General features: G+C 47.2%; 1 long non-coding RNA gene across 1 annotated transcript; it reads left to right on the forward strand.

The window, feature by feature from the left end:
* Nucleotides 1-7,477: 7,477 nt before the first annotated feature.
* On the forward strand, nucleotides 7,478-9,028 carry LOC128627233 (uncharacterized). The gene is made up of 3 exons (XR_008391390.1): nucleotides 7,478-7,695; nucleotides 8,656-8,786; nucleotides 8,876-9,028. It is a non-coding gene; the product is annotated as an uncharacterized LOC128627233 (long non-coding RNA).
* Nucleotides 9,029-9,945: the final 917 nt, after the last annotated feature.

A 9,945-nucleotide genomic window follows, 5' to 3' on the forward strand; every position in this document is an offset into this window, starting at 1 on the left:
TAATAAAAAGAAAGAAAGGAAAAAGAGAAAGAAATCCAGAGAGCTGAGATGAAATACCAAGAATGCTAAGAGACATTAAGGAAGGTAATGATTTGAACTAATCAGCTCACACCACAACCCTGCACCCCACTGTTCTCATTGGGTTTAAGGTCACCCTCCCTGCCTGTCCCATAGCACTGCTCTGAGTACAAATCACGCCAATGATTGTAAAACTCTGGAACGGTTAAGAAGTACTCCTGTAAATGTCGGGTATTATTAGTTTACTCAGTGAGCTCTCTACCGGAAATGGAGGGAGAGGAAGTCGTCATTTCTGCCAGTGTACAAGGCTTCAGGACACTTCCACCTGCCACCTCCCTGCCCCCATAGACATACACTTGTCTCTCTCCCTTGAGTGAGGAGGAAACTCCTACGACTGGGTCACTCTCCATGGTCGGTGACCCTAAGTCTCACCAGCCTTGATTCAGTGATTCTTTCTCACTAGAACCGGTCTTTGATGCCCAGGTGGTGGCATGCTTTCATCCTACATGGGGTAGGCGCCCTCCCCCATCAGCGCGGCCCCGGGTTAAGGACGGAGCTCATGTCCCCACTTTCATCTCGTCCCACCATAGTAAATGCTTCTTCCCATGCAGCTCTGCGTCTGGAGGCTGAACCCCTGTTCAGCACGTCGTTTGTCACAGCTTGTGCATTTGTGGGCCCTGCTAGGCTAGAGACCCCAGAGACCCACAGGGGGTCTTCTTGACCTTGTTTCCCTCCAACTGACCAGCCCTGTGCCTGGCATATAGTAGGAACTCGATCAAGCTTTTCCTTCATTGTACATCATTGTCTTTTTTTTTTTTTTTTTAACACACAGCTCTTCAGTCTCAAAACAATGTTTTGCTGCTTCAACCCGGAAAACTGGAAATTTGCCACTGAGGTGAGCAGCAATTTCCACAGGGCTGCTTTTCTTCCTTGGCATCGGGAGAGCGGTGCTTCCTGAAAAAATACTATTTCTCTATGTGATGAAAAAATCGGAGAGCTGGAGCAGCGCTGTGTGGGGAACAAACACTTGTTTTTAGGACTTAACACAAACCCAAGGGCTTCTCTGGCCTTCAGACCCCAGGTGGCTTTCAGCTGCTCATGTAACTCAGGCTGTGGAACCCCCATATGTAGTCATCTTGTTGCTTAGCCTTTTCACAGGTGTTCAATATTTACACGATTTCAGAAGTTCTTATTCATTTAAAAATAATAAACTATTGCTGAAAATCTTAGGTAAAAATGAAATCGTAGGCTCTATGTAATATCATTTGCTTGTTGTTGATGAATAGAAAAGGTCTGGAAACATATCAGCCATCAATTGGGTGGGAAGAGAGAAGAGAGAGGATCATGGACAATTTTGCTTTCTGATTTAAATATACATATAAATCAGATATGCCATATATATATGGCTTAATAATATAAAAAATAAGATTTTGAGGATATAACATGTGTTAGATACTGTTTTCAGTGTTTTATGCATATTAACTTTATGAGTTAGGCTTTTTTAATTGTCCCCATTTTATAAGTGAGGAAACTGAGGCACAAAGAGGGTGGGAACTTGCCCAAGGTCACAGAGCAGGAAATAACAGTGTTGTAGTCTGACCCTGTAGTCTGATTCCAGAGTCCAAACTCTTAACCATTATATTATGTTGTTTCATATATATTCTGTACCGATCATTAAAGACTATGAAGAATTACTGAGTTTTAATAATCTGAATACTTTGGCTAAGCCATGTGACCATGGTTGAGTCATTCAGTGCCTCAGGACAATGTAGTAAGGAATTTAACCCTGTCCAAAAAGAGGTTGGGACTTTGACCTTGGTTTCTAGGAGGCGACCCCTGTAGGGGTGATTTTGTTTACAGTGGAGTCTGGCCAGGCCAGAAAGACAAATGATGTGATTTAGGCTTGGGGCATTAGGGCACACCCAGAAGGGCTTGAGAATGGGGACAATGACCCACCACATGGGTTGTCAATCAATCATGCCTATGTAATGCAGCCCCAACTAATACTCTGAACCCCGAGTTGTGGGTGAGCATTCCTGGTGAGCAAAATTCCACATGTGTCATCACCCCCTGATGCCAAGACATTGATGTGTCCTGACTACACGGGAAGAGAAAACAGAAGCTTGGCATTTGGAACCCTCTGGGCTCTGCCGTGTCTCTTCCTTTAGCCATTGAATCTGATCTGTATCCTTTCTCTGCAATAAACCACGAGAGTGAGTATAAAAGCTTTCTGTGAGTGCTGTGAGATTTTCCAGCAAATTATTAAAACGTGAGGGCAGCTCGGGAACTCCCCAAACTTGCAGCTGATAGAAGAAATGCAGGGTGGTCCTGCATGGAGACTGTTCTCTTCTAACCGTGTACTGGGCCCCAGCTCTTCACAGTGTCTCAGTTTCCTCATCTGTAAAACAATGATATTAAAAGAAATAGCCTCCACCATTCCCCGTGGAGCCCAGTGGTACTACTCTGCCAACGGTGTCTGCACTGCAGCAAGGCTATTCCCGAGAATGGAAGCCTTAACTCAAAGGAGCCCAGGGTGGGTGGATGGAGACACAGGGGAGAATTTGGGACCGAAGTCTCTCCCATATAAATCACATGACCCAGGGACAATGGCAGTGGTGGAAGGGGACTTGAGGGTGGGCAGATCCTCTCAGTTCTGAGTCTACAAGTATTTCTGTATCTAAATAAATTAGTCAGTGCGTTCTGTTCTACTTCAGGCCATTTGGTTTAATGGAGTCCATGAGCCCAGAGGCTATTGCTACCTCAGCCACAGAAGTCAGAGACTTCTGAGAAAGGTGAGACTCCTGGCTATCAGGGTTTTAATGGCTTCAAAGGCCAAACAACAATCTGGGGCAGAACTGGGAGGCTGGCCAACCCCACCACGTCCTCCTGGTCTGCGTTTTTAATTATTCCCAACCTCTGGGGCAACTTCACAAAGGAGTCTCTCAGCTTGGATGCTTCATTCAACTTTCCATAAAAACTTCAGGAAGTTTTCAGGCACAAGAGAAAATGGTCTCAGTAGAGTTGTAGGGCCCTATCTTCTCTCTCCCAAGTCCCCATCCTCTAGGTCCAGGTGACCGAACCTCAGTCAACACTGCTTTGCCTACTTGCAAAATGGGGGCACCTGTCCTGTACTTCAAACCTGGGTGTAGACCACTGACCCCACACTCCTCCCCTGCAGACTCCAAAGACACTCTGTCACCTTGGTCCATGACAACAGCTCCCGGCTTAACTGATAGTGATAAGAATAGCAACTGCCTTGACTTTTTTCAGGCGATGTGTTCATCATAATCTGGCCTGGCCTTCACAATGGCTCAATATATTTGGTATTATTAGAACAGGAAAGTGAGTTCATGAAGGATAAGTAACTTATCCCTCATAACAGTGTGATAGACAGAATAGTGGTCCCCCGAAGTGATCATGCTCTAATCCCCAGAACCTGCGAATGTGTCCCCGTCATGATAAAGAGACTGTGATTCAGTCAAGGATCTTGAGATGGGGAGACTGGCCTGGATTGTTCAGGTGGGTCTGATAGAATCAGAAGGGTTCTTGTAAGAGGGAGGCGGGAGGATCAGACTGTCAATGGAGGCAGAGACTGGAGTGATGGTATAGTGAATGCTCACAATCGATACTTTCAACACCCAGTGGTCATAGCTCCTCTTCATTACAGGTGACAGGGAGACACATGGAAGTGTGGCATCCTGCAGACAATAGAGAGACTAAGCGCCTGGCAGTGCGAGGCTGACCAGCAGGGTCAGTGCTGCTGAACCTCAGTTTCCTCACCTGTCAAGTGGGGACCATGATGGTAGAGACCTCATGGGGAGTTTGAAAGGATTTAATGAAATAAAGTGATTTACCAGGTAAATCACTGAATGCAATGCCTGGCACAGGAAAACACACTAAAAAAACATTATTCTCTGAAACTACTCAGTGTTTAATATTACCTTCTAGCCTTTCGCTGGGGAGTTTTAACTTCAGAATTTCAGGTTTGCAATGCACCATCCCAAGATTTCACAAATAGAAAAACATTATTTCCTCATTTTTATTTAATGCTTTAGATTTAGTGTTTAGTCATTAGCTGTTATTTCTGAATAAATGATGGAGTGGGTTGAACAGTGTCCCTCCAAAACTCATCCCCACCCAAAACCTCAGAATGTGACTTATTTGGACATAGGGTCTTTGAGGATGCAAGGACTGAAACGATACCTCCCCAGATTTGGGGAGATCTAAATCCAATTAGAGTGTCCTTCTAAGAAACAGCAAAGCACACACAGAGACACACAGGGATGAGGCCACATGACAAGGGAGGCAGAGACTGGAGTAACACAGCTTCAAGCCCAGAAACGCTGAGGGCCCCAGAAGAGGCCAAAAAGAATTCTTCAGCAGAGCTTTCTAGACATTTTGATCTCAGACTTCTAGCCTCCTGGACTGCGAGAGAGTAAATCTCTGTAGTTTTAAGCCACCCACTTTGCTGTAACTTATCACAGCAGCTCTAGGAAACAAACATGAATGGTGATTTTTGGTGCCCCCCCACAATCACAGCACTGGTGGGGAGGCCTGCTTATCTACCCCCGAAGGCTCCTGCGTGGGGAAGGAATATTTCACATTGGAGATCAGTTCTTCCTCTTCGCCACTTTGCAGCATACGGACTGCAGCAAGACCATAAGGACAGAACCAGAAAGTCAGTCAGGATTACTCATGCAGCGTATAGAGCTCTCCACTTGGCAGAAGCGTAGCAGACATGTTTCTCTGCTACCAATTTGCTGTGTGACCTTGAGGGGTGATTTAAACCTTTGAGGCTTCCTCTTCCTCAAAGTGAACTGGTTAAACAAAACATCAGAGAATTAGTTAGCAAATCATGGCCTGAAGACCAAAGGGAAGACAAAGAGGAGAATATGAAGAACTCTTGGAATACTGCATGCATCTTCCCTGAGAGAAATAAGCTCATGTAACTGCTTAGAACCCACGTGTTTCCTAGGGCCTTTGTCAGTGCGATGTTGTGTCTGCAGCCGTCTACTCTGCATTACTGCTGCAGTACCGGCCTCTGACAACAGACTGTCCATTTAAACACAGACACTCCTGCCAACTTGGTAGATTGCAGTTGTTTTTTGGGGCATGCATATCAGTGCCAGCATCTCAGGAAAAATGCACATGGTGTGTGTTGCTCCCGGTCTCTGCTTACTATATAATCATAGGCCTTTTCTCAGTAACTCCTACTGCAAGTCACGATCGCAAGGGCCTCTCCCAGCCTCCCTGGGAATCTAGTCCACACGGCAGGTTGAATCTTGCCCATTCGCCTTGCAGGCACAACATCATACAAGGTTAGAGGAGATTTAATTAGAAAAGGTAATCTTTTGATCTTTAGATTGCATATCAAGGATTGGAGATTCCAAAAACTCTCCATGGCTATTTGCAATGTTGCATAAACTCATTGGCAGCAGGGAAGAAGCCAAGGTTAGGAAGAGTTAATTCAGATTCTAGGCCACATTCATGTTTCTCTCCTGCTCTGTCCAACACCTTTGGCCTCTGTGACTTCTTACATTACCGCAGTGTGACTCCCTTTCCCCCAGATCCCTCCATCCACAGTAGCTGGGGAGTGGTGAATTCTGGTTTGTTTATATTCTTTTGTACATGTTCTTCCCAAAGGATCTGTTGAAATCACCAGCATATTTCTTCCTTGTGCATCTTTTACATTTTTCTACCATGTTTTTCTATACAAAGAAAATAACCAACAATGTACCTGCTTGCGTGGAAGGAAAGGAAGTGGGAGCACCGACGTGTACAAACTGCTCCCAGCAGACCATGAGGAAACCTGCAGACTCTGGGAAAACCACACCGGGGAGACTTAGAACATGGATGCAACTGTTATTACTGATTCCTTGAGGTTTTTAACCAGCAGATTAAAACTGAGAACAGGCTAAAGTAAAAGAAAAATGTAAAAGTAAATTATCCAATGAAACCACTGCAGAAAAATATCTATGTAGAGTGAGTAGAAAAGCAACGACTACTTCCAAGTGAGGATGGGGATGGGGGAAGTTTGGGGACAGAATGTGCAGAGCAGGGAGAGGTGAAGAGGTGACGGCTACAGAAGTCAGGATCATCAAGTGAAACGAACTAGACAGGGATGACTGTAACCTGTTCTCTCTGGGAGCAGCAAGAGTCCCACAGCCAGGCGGGGCCCCAGAGAGCTCTCCCCAGCCTCTCCAGACGTCCCCCTCGGGGTGATTTCAGAGCCAGCACAGCTGTGTAGCCCAGGCCTGCAAAAGCTCAGAAGGAAGCCCAGTTTCACAGAGACTCCTGCAGCTCTGAAGACTAGATGCCCAAGCCGGCCATTCAGCAGCCAGCAGGCCTTGGTGACTAATTTATCAGTGTTCGGAGGATTACTTTTGAAGGTAGAAATGAATGCCCCTCTCTGAGCTCCAGAACATAGCTCACCGAGTATGAATCACCGTGCTAATCCAGCACAGGACTCTGTAGGGTGTGGGCTGTGCTATTTGTCCTGGGCCCCTGGGAGAAAGCCATGATATATTTCAAGCAGGGTGTTTTCAGAGAGAGCATTAACACTGTGAATTATATGGAGAATGCAAATGAAATAGCAGTGAAACTGACCTTGAGTTCTGCAGTTCAAACTAGTTCCCTGTTAGCTAATAGCCAAGCCAACTGAGAACATCAGGAGCAGAAGGTACAGATGTTCTGTTTACCAAACAGAAAACATTAACATCTTGGTTGTACATTGAAACCCACTAAGACATGAAAATACACACAGGGCAAAGGGGGAAAGTTCAACAAATTTTCCTGAGCAGATTTGTTTTTTTTAGGCCACCTCTGCCCTAGCATTTTTTTCAAATATGAGTCAAGGAAGACATTCATAGGAGGATTTTTTTCAGAGGCTTTTTTGGCCCTATGAGTTTGACAGCTTTAATGCAGTGCATTCCAGAAATTGCCTGTTGAAATATAAAGCTGTAGGTCGTATCTGGGAGTAAGACAGTCGTATATTTCATCCTTTGGGGAACAGCAGAAATGGAGACTATTAGAATTACCAGGGATCATTCTATTTTACAGGAAAGGGAATATCAAGGAACCTTGTGTCCTATAGCCATGGGCTGTCACTCATTGCCCATATAAGTCTCGGGCTGGGTGTAGATAAAACAAAAGGTTGTCACTGCAAAGTTGCCTCTGAATTAACTGTCTCAGAGGCACTAACCGTCTCATGCTGCACTAATTGAGTCCCAGCTTCTGGCCAGTGTGGCTCACAGTCCAAGTCTTTACTGCTGACAGGACTGAAGTGTCATCTGCACACGTGACTGCACGCCCCACATACATCCCTGAAATCATCCCTAGCTGACGGCTAAAGTCAGCCCGGCCCCACCCCTCATTATTTTTTCTGCTTTGAGAATGGGCTCGGTTAAGTGCCAGCACTGCCTTCAAAGAGCTCCCAGAGTTCTTTGTCCTCTGGGGAGTCCCACTTCCCCACTCTGCTGGGGGAAGCCCTCCTGACACTGCTCAGGTGGGGTGGGCAACTGCAGCCAGGAAGGTTCGACATGGATTGAAACGCAACCCTGGCCTGGCAGGAGTTCACACGCAGCCCTGCTTCTGCCCTTCAGTGACAGACAGAAACCGGGCTGCCTGGGGGGCACAGAGGGACAGCCTGGTCGGTGTTGGCAAGAGCTTTCTCCCAAGGTAGGTGGGCAGGGTTCTGCTGAAGGAACTAAAGAGACTCACAAGCACTGGCGACCTTTTATGGGATTCACCATCCGACTGAGGTCAGAAGAGAAAGCCGAGTCCAACTGCCCGTTTCCATCTACATAAAACCCATTGCTAGAGTTGAGCCGAGAACAAAACTCCAAAAATTAAAAATTAGCTGACATCTTCCCAGAACAGGTGACCTGTAGAAATCAATGGCAGGAGTGATGGGGCCTAGGAAAGGGGTACCCACCTAGAGAGGGGGTACCTGCCAAAGCAACGGGCATGAGTGGTTTGGAGAGGGTTTCAAAGGGCTACATGGCCTCCGCCCAAGCCTGGACTGGACTTGGAGAACCCGAGCATGTCGGACACTTGGTTGCCCTCAATGGCTCCTAGGAATGTGAGGGGACTAGACCCAGAGCAGGGCACACCCACGAGCTTGGTTCACAACGCTCTCAAGCCATTACGCCTTCCTTCATGGTGACACGCAAAAGGGATTTCATTCTCTGCACCGCTAGGGAAGGAAATGTTGTAGCACCTCATAGTGTTGCTACTCACTAATAATCCTCCACACAGAGCGAGGGGAAACTTAGGAAGGTATCCACCAACAGACCTAGGCCACGGGCCAGAGCCCCCATAGGTAGACAGTAGGAACCGAGAGACTTGGATCATACCCCCAGTTCTGCTTCTGAGAAGCCACAAGAGTTTAGGCAAGTCCCTAAACCTTAGTTTTCTCATTCATGAAATGAGACTATTACTCTCCTACTTAACCTCACAGGACTAATGTGAGGCTCACAGATACCTTTACGTGTTCAGACTTTGAAAAGTGCCCCATAAACAGGAGAAAGACTTGTTTGAATGAACGAGAGACTATCTTCCCCTCCCTCTGCTTGCTGAGTCTGTAGCTCCAGCTGGCTCTCTGGAGTCAGCCCGGCTATCTATCACTCATCCCCCCAGGACCTGCCAGCTCCCTGCCGCTCGGGGATCCAGCAAACCAAGCAGCTGCTGAGCCAAGAAAGTGCGCCTGCGGAAGGGACATCTCCCTAGGCTATGAACACTCCGAAACCCCTGGGGCAGAAGTCCTCTCTGTAAGCTGGGGATGAGCTGGGGAGCAGGAATACCTTTCTTTTCATTAAAACACTAAAAAAAAACTTAACTATGACCTGAAACCCTGTAGGTATGTGAAAGGAGGACCCTGCTGCTTTCCTTGTGCTCCTGCTGAGTCAGTCTCTGAGTCTGCACAAGGATCGGTTGGGTCAGATTTTGGAAACAAACTGTGGCTCACCGAAAAGTCAGGTCAACAAGGAGCAAGTGCAACCACTTGTTCAGAGCTGCCTCAAGACTGTGTTCAGCTGTGTAATGAGACTGAGGAGTAAAACCTGCTTCTTACCTGAACTTTACTCATACTGCTCTTTTATGTGAAGCTGATTCACGGCTCTAAGTAATTTTCCCTTCTTTATTCACCCCATTGCAGACCTCTGCAGTGAGAACTTGAACTACAGACCCAGGCACTGGGTCCTGGAGAGCACCCCTTCCCAGGGGGTACTTGGAATTGCTTGGTTAGTAAGAGACTAAAAGCAACGTGGAAAGGCACAGTTCTTTTGAAAAGGAATGAGGACCCCACGCAAGGATTGGTAGGTTGCTGAGTAGAGAAAGACAGAAGGTGGCTCAGGGCCTTTGAACCCTGCCCAGCTGCAGCCAGCGAGCGTGCGGAAGTCCACACACGATTATCGGCCAAGGTTTTGGTGTTCAGTCCTTAGCTGGCTCTGACCTGATGAGTTGGGGCTGTTGGGACTGTACGTGAGCAAGAAGGCCCCTGCTCACGCACGGTGAAGGCCCCTGCTCACGCACGGTGAAGGCCTAAGCGGCGTTCACCCCGCACCCTCCTTTTCTCGGACACCTGCTTGAGGGTGTCTCGGGCAGGGGACTCCTCCCAAGTGGAGAGTCCCAGGCCCAGCACACAATCAGGAGAAAGAAGGAGACAGAGATGGAGCTGGAGGTAGAGACAGATAAGTTAGAGGTTAGAGGTTAGATGTAGAGAGAGAAGGAGAAAGAGACAGAATTAGGAACAAATACATGTTTCAAAGGGTCTGATATTCAAAAGATGACATTCCACGAAGAGCCTTAAACTTCTGTCCCTTGCCCTCACTGTGTCCCACCTCAACACCACAGTCCAATGTGTCCCTAAGCAGAGCCTTGAACCAGGGAATTGCAGGGAGGTAGGAGTGAGCAGGGCTGGGGTTCACG

The sequence above is a fragment of the Artibeus jamaicensis genome, unplaced genomic scaffold (assembly GCF_021234435.1).
Source record: "Artibeus jamaicensis isolate MK-2021 breed Jamaican fruit bat unplaced genomic scaffold, CSHL_Jam_final contig_354, whole genome shotgun sequence".
Lineage (NCBI taxonomy): Eukaryota > Metazoa > Chordata > Mammalia > Chiroptera > Phyllostomidae > Artibeus > Artibeus jamaicensis.